This window comes from Rattus norvegicus, chromosome 1 (genome assembly GCF_021556685.1).
Source record: "Rattus norvegicus strain SHRSP/BbbUtx chromosome 1, alternate assembly SHRSP_T2T, whole genome shotgun sequence".
Classification (NCBI taxonomy): Eukaryota; Metazoa; Chordata; class Mammalia; order Rodentia; family Muridae; genus Rattus; species Rattus norvegicus.
Window position 1 is genome coordinate 215479713 of NC_141534.1, and position 6995 is coordinate 215486707.

Sequence of the window (6995 nt, forward strand, 5' to 3'; positions counted from 1 at the left end):
TGGAGATGCTGTGGTTGGACCCACCCAGACTTGATCAAGTTCTCTGCTGCCTCTTCCAAAGACCCACACAGTCCTGAATCCTTCAACCTGGCATACCCACACAAACCATAGCCATCTGAGCCCCACCCATTAACCAAAATGTCTCTTTACTCAGTTCAACCACATTTCCCTAGCATCAAGTTTGGGAATGCATGTGAACAAGGGGACAGTGAATCAGAAGCAAGTCAGGACCATGAGCAACTACTATATGGCTTTGGCAGGCTGGGGACAAGATCATTTTCAAGTAAAGGGGTTCATAACTCCAGTTTTACCACCACCACCCTGTGAGTCCTCAACTTCACCATTGGGCATCTTTTTTGTCCCTTATCCACAAGATATGACTTGGTTAATGATCAGTCCCTCCCCCAATTTCCCTCCCCCAATTTCCCTCCCCCAATTTCCCTCCCCCAATTTCCCTCCCCCAATTTCCCTCCCCCAATTTCCCTTAGCACAGCTAGATACTCTGCACTTGTTGTTTCTGAGACAGGATTTCTCTATGTAGCTTTGGCTGTCCTGAAACTCACTCTAGTAGACTTGGCTGGCCTTGAACTCAGAGATCCACCTGCCTTAGCCTCCTCTGCTATTCTTTAAGGGAGATTTTATTTAAAAGGTAAGAGTGTCTCGGGGCAGTGGTATTGTGCACCTTTAATCCCAGCACTCAGGAGGCAGAAGCAGGTGGATCTCTGAGTTCAAGGCCAAACCTGATCTACTGGGTGAGTTCTAGGACAGCCAGGACTACCCAGAAGAACCTTGCAAGTCTCAAGAAACCAAAACCAAGCAAACAAAAAATAGCAGAGATGCAAGGCATCACAATGCAAGCCTTAATCCCAGCACCAGGAAGGCAGAGGCAGATGGCTGTTTGAATTTGAAGTCAGGCTGGTCTGCATAGTTCCAGGCTAGTCAGAGCTGTAAATTGAGACCCTGTTCCCTAAAACAAGTATAATGAAAACAAGGAACTCTGGGGGTTTTTTTCCCTAGAGCTACCTTGACATAGTTAAGCAAGCGATAAAACTATAACTAACATGGTCTGCTAGGTTCCAGCTACTATTGTAGAGCTTTGCTTGAATTAGTTTGTTAAATAAGCAGTATTTTCCTCATGATGGAACCATACCTTAGGTTAAATGATGATCCAGTCATATAGCTAGAAAAGACAAATCAGGATTTGAAACCGAGACCCTGCAGTTTCAATATCTGCTCACATGTGCTGTGTCTAAAGCCAGTCAAATAAAGAAGGCCACACGTCACAGGCGCTCTTTGTGCCTTCTCCCAGAAGAATGGAAAGCAAAACACTGCTATCAGCATCAGCTCTTACGTTATTCCTCAGTGAGACAATGGTTGGCTTGTTTGGGCAAGGAAGATTGTAGTGGCTGGTTGGCAGGTCTTAGGAAACTCCATCTTCTTATTCTGTTTACTCTTAGTATAACGAAATATCTGAGACTCCACAGCCTCTGAGGGGAGGAATCCCTTTTGGCTCAGAGCTCTGGAGGCTCAGAGCATGGCACCAATCTCCGCCTCGCTGGTAAGGGCCTCGTGGCAGCAGGACAAGGACATGCAGACAAAAGAGGGAGAAACAAGGTAATACAGCACAGTCTCACAGAAATTCAGTCCCCAGGAACACACACAACCCTGTCACTTCTCACAGGCCTTACCTATCTCCTATCAACTCACAGAACGAATGTCAACACAAGGTTTGGAGATTACAAAAAAAAAAAAAAAAGAAAGAAAAGAAAAAACATAAAAAACCATGGCACTTTCTGGATTTAAATGGGGTTATTTGTGCAGTATCCTGCTTTTTACCAGTAGAGCTCTGGAAGGAGTAATAATTAGTGTCATGCAAAGCCGTAATTAGGTTTCTGCTGCTAACAGCAATAAAGAATGATACTAGACTTGAGAAGACTTGAGGCCATCTATCTAAAGACAGGTGCCCTCTAGCCCCGAGACCTAGAAAATTCTATTTTACCACCTCCCCATAGCTCCTGTCCTTTGTCATACATCTGCAAGGAATATCCTTCCTCCTGCCTTTAATTGGTCTAGAAAACTCAGACATGGCTTGTATCCGCCTTGATGGGCCTCTCCTGTGCTCCTTGGCCCTTGGGCATGACCTCTTTTTATATGGTCCAAATTCAGTGTAGGTTCAATGCTGGATTCAAAACTACCTGGGACCAGAGACTAATGGAACCCTTGAGCATTAGGAGATGGTTCTTCTGTCTAACTTGAGGCTCCAACGTCAGCTATGCCCAGTAGACCGGCTCAATCCCCTAGGTCTCCAGGGCCTTATAACAAGGTTCCTTATAGAACATGCATCCTGTTTGCTACCCGATCTGTGATCTGCTTCTTGACACATCAGCAAATGTGGCCTCCTGCAAGACTGTCACCCTAAAGTCTGGAGAAGACAGAGAAATAGTCACCAGAGAGGGAGTGGCAATGCATCTGGTTTGTGTAGTAGTTGATCATCAGTGCTCTGAAGTTCAAAGCTGGCTTTGTCTCCTACTGGCTACATACTTTGAAACTGGACTTTGAGCCCCATTTTCCTTCCCTGTGAGGTCAAGTTTCCTAAACGGAGCTTTAGAAACAGTGAGTTAGATAATCTACCTAGTAGTGGGCTGGTTTGTGGAAGCTCCTTCAAAGTGCCCCACCTGACTTTATCAGAGTTTCCCCAGTATTAATACTCTCTACATGGTATATGTCCTAGGCTGGCATTGTTGGGGTCCAGGAATTACCTCACCAACCACACAAACACAGATCTCATTCAGACAGGGATAGTTTATTGAGCATACACCCCAGGACTGGTCAACCAGGGACATGGTCCAGATTCAGGAACTGAACCATGACATTGAGTTAAGATTCAACAAGGTTTTTAAGCCCCAAATCCACAAACATCTGTGCCAAGTTATTGTACCAATCAGGATTTAGGGATGGGGGTGTTGTATGCAGTTTTAAATGCTACTACCTTTGCCCTGGATTGACTGTGCTACCAGCCCCTCCTGGCTTCTTTTTTGTTCTACCCTGCTTTGTTCTGAGAGGTGACCATGCTAGCTAGCTAGCAGCTCCCACCTGAGACCCTTGAATCTTCAGATAAAAGACAGAGAGAGAGAGAGAGAGAGAGAGAGAGAGAGAGAGAGAGAGAGAGAGAGAGAGATTGTTACTTTACAATTTGCCTTGTTTGCACAATTTCTGGCCATTACTATCTCCTGCCTGGAAAAGTGTGGCCTTACTAATTTATTATTTCTACTCACCCTAAACTTCAGTAGCTAGTCCCACCTAGCTCCTGCCAAACATCCTTGGCCACTGGCCTGTAGCAGAGATCACAGGCCCCAGCTCTCCCAGAGACTCACATGGTTTCCATGTTCTTCTTCCTCCAAAGTATGGCAGAAAGATGCTTCTCCTTTTCCTCTTGGGATTCAGAAGTCCTACCTGTACCTTCTGCCCAGCAATTGCTCACCCCCTTTCTTTACTGACAAATCAATTACCAATTGGGGAACAGGACTTTAACATCAGAACCACACCCTTCTAGGGATTTTCTTAGGAACATGACTTCGGTGTACATTTATTCTGTTCCCGTTGGTTGGGGTATTCAACTGTGGCAGGGGACTTGCCTTGTATAATATTCATGTCCTAACTTGTCTACCAGGATGGGACCTTTTCTAACATCCATGCCAACCAGGATGTCAGTTACCCATGTGCATGTCTCTTTCTGCCAAGTAGAATGTCAGTCCCTAGGGAGGTCTTAGGAACTCTTTTTTTTCTTTTTTTCTTTTTTTCGGAGCTGGGGACCGAACCAGGAACTTTTACTTTACTTGACTACTACTTAAAATGGAAGTCTTATTCCAAATAGTTTTCTTATATTGGTGCAGTTGTCTCTTCTCTCTCTCTCTCTCTCTCTCTCTCTCTCTCTCTCTCTCTCTCTCTATATATATATATATATATATATATATATATATATATATATATATATATACACACATTTTTTTTTCCGGAGCTGGGGACCGAACCCAGGGCCTTGCGCTTCCTAGGCAAGCGCTCTACCACTGAGCTAAATCCCCAACCCCGCAGTTGTCTCTCTTATGTCGGGGTCAATCCCAGGGGTAGCGTATAAAAGAATATACCATAAAAGCTTATACCTAGGTACAGGAAGTACTATTTCCAAGGAGACAGAATGTAACAGAATATGTAATCAATCTTGGCATTTTTCTAGTAACAGCAGAAATGTATAAGAACGTTTCTTACAATGGGCTAGCCAGGTAACAGTCACCTAGGCCCTAGCATTCCATCTAGGCCTTAATCTCTTACCTAGGTCCTAACAGGCACATCCTATAAGAACTGTTTTGCCAGGCATAGTGGCCAATGAGAGTGGGGTCGAAGCATACCCAAACCCTGGAAATCTCATCTTGAGATCAGCAGGCATAAGATCACTCCCCCTCCCTGCCCCTGGCCTGCATCTCCCAGTGCATATAGCCCTGTGCCCCTACACTTGTCCCCCAGAGGAGACTACGTAGCCAAGTAGCCAGGTTAAACTTCCTCTCTCCTCATAAGGTCATGCCTAGCAGCACCTGGAATTCCTACTTATGCAAATAAGGCATCCCAAGAGCCCTGGCCCTGGCCAATGATGTACCCTCACCCCAAAATCCCCTACCCATCCCTAAAGGTTTAAATAGCCTTTGTTCCCCCCATTAAATGAGCTGTCTCACTGAAGCTGTCTCCCAAGAGTCTGTTCTCAAAGGGTTCACAGCCACCTTCCACTCCTGGCCTTTCCCCACCTCCCTTCTCCTCTCATGAAACATTTTTCTGATCGTTAGCCAGTCACACTATCATGGGTTGGGAGGCAGAGCCTGAACAGCAGCTGGCACCGCAACACGGGACATAGAAACCACCAGGAAGTGCAGGAGAAAGGTAAGCAATCCTCCCTCCAACTCCCACCCCAGGAGACATCAACTGGCCCTCTCTTATTTTCAGCTTCTGCCATCATGAGGGACTGGGTACAATGAAAGGGCCACTGACACCTCAGACAAGGGTACTCCTTGGCATTGGATTGGCCCCACCCAGTCCTCCCTGTACCTTCCCTATGTCACACTGCAGGACAGTTGTCCTCCCCACCCTCCCCCTTCCACTACCCAGCAGCTCAGTGGCACCCCAGATTCCGCCACAGGTCACCTGCTAAGACCTCAGAGAAAAACACTGTGATGATGGACTGTGGCCACTCAAAGTATTGGGACAGCATCCCATCTGGCTGCTTCCATTACCCAGGCCTTCGCAGTGACAATAAAAACAGAAGGGACTTATTTTAAATGTGGGGGAAAAGGGACACTGGAAAGGTAGATGTCCTAAGGGTCCCCTTCATCAGAATGCTACCACCCCCCCCAAGACAGTCTGTCCCCAATGCTGTAGGAGCTTCCTCTGGAGGAGAGATTGCTGCTGCCGTTATGACTAGGACAGCAACCCAGAGGAGCCTTTAAACTTAAAACGGGGCAGGTGTGAGCACTGACATTGAGAGGGAAAACTTCCAGTAGAAGCTTCATGAGCTCCAGCATCTCAGAAGGCTTCCACCGAGAGACAACCTTAAAAATAGGTGACGAACGCCTAATTGGCACTGGAGCAGGTAAAACAATTTTAAGACAGGAAGAGGTCCCACAGGACCGGAAGCTAATTTCTGTGCCTCAGCTTCTAGGCATAGGAGGTTTCTTCCATGCCTTTATCGCCAAACAAGCCTACAGATGAAAGGCCCCTGCGGGGCTACAGGCGCAATACGCCCCCTTGTGGCCAACATTGCACCAATCTTCTAGAAAGATCCCGGAGGCTCTGGAAGGTAACTCTCGCTAGTCAGCCAAAAACGCAAAACAAAACAAAATTACAGTAGGAAAAAATGATTATACCTGCAATAATAATTATACTCATAAAAACTTTTAAAACATTCCCCCAAACGGCTGTTAAATATAACACGCCCTGCCTTGACTGGCTCTCTAACAAATTCATCTGAGTTAAACAATGGCCTCTATGGAGGGAAAAACTTGAAGCACTCACACCATTAGTAAAAAAAACTTCAACTTCACCATATTTGCCCTTCGTTCAGTCCACGGAACACCCCTGTGTTGGCTATTAAAAAAGCCCTGGGGGATGGAGTCTACTTCAAGATTTAATGACAATAAAACCACGTGGGTTTGAGGGCACCCGCCAAAGGGGGTTACCCCTTGTCTCCATCATTTCCACAAGTGTCCCTCTTTTTTTTTTTCTTTTTTTCCGGAGCTGGGGACCGAACCTAGGGCCTTGTGCTCGCTAGGCAAGCGCTCTACCACTGAGCTAAATTCCCAACCCCAAGTGTCCCTCTCTTAGTTATAGATATTAAAGGCTGAATTTTCTCTATCCCCCTTCACCCACGGAATAACCAATGCTTTATGTTCAATAAACCCCATCAACAACAGTGGGCTGGCCTGACGTATGATGAGTGGACAGTCCTTCCCCAAGGGATGGCAAACAGTCCCACCATATGCTAAGAGGTCATTGCCACAGCACTAAGGCCCTACTTAGGCAAAAATCTCCACATTTATCTTGAAATGGATAATAACTCCTGGCTCCATCCTCAGACCCCTGGCTGGGATCAAAAGTTCTGTCTTCCTGTCTCCTCTGCCCAGTCATTGGCTATAGAACTTTTTATTAAACAATCAGAGATAATTGGGGAACATTCTTTATATCACACTGATACAGGAGAGTCTTCAATATTCTTGACAATGCCCATGTCTGGTTTGTAACTGGATCTTGGGGCACAGAAATCAGCATCTGAACACACAGAGCACAAGACCTTGGCTTTCACTCCAGACCTGTCCCCTACAGCCTCTCTTTGCTCTCCTAAAAGGTGATTTATAAAAAAACAAACGAACAAACCCTTTCTCCCCTCTAGCTCTCTCTACCAAGGCAGTTGAAGCTTTAGGCACCATTAATCCAGCCCCCAAAAATATAGCACT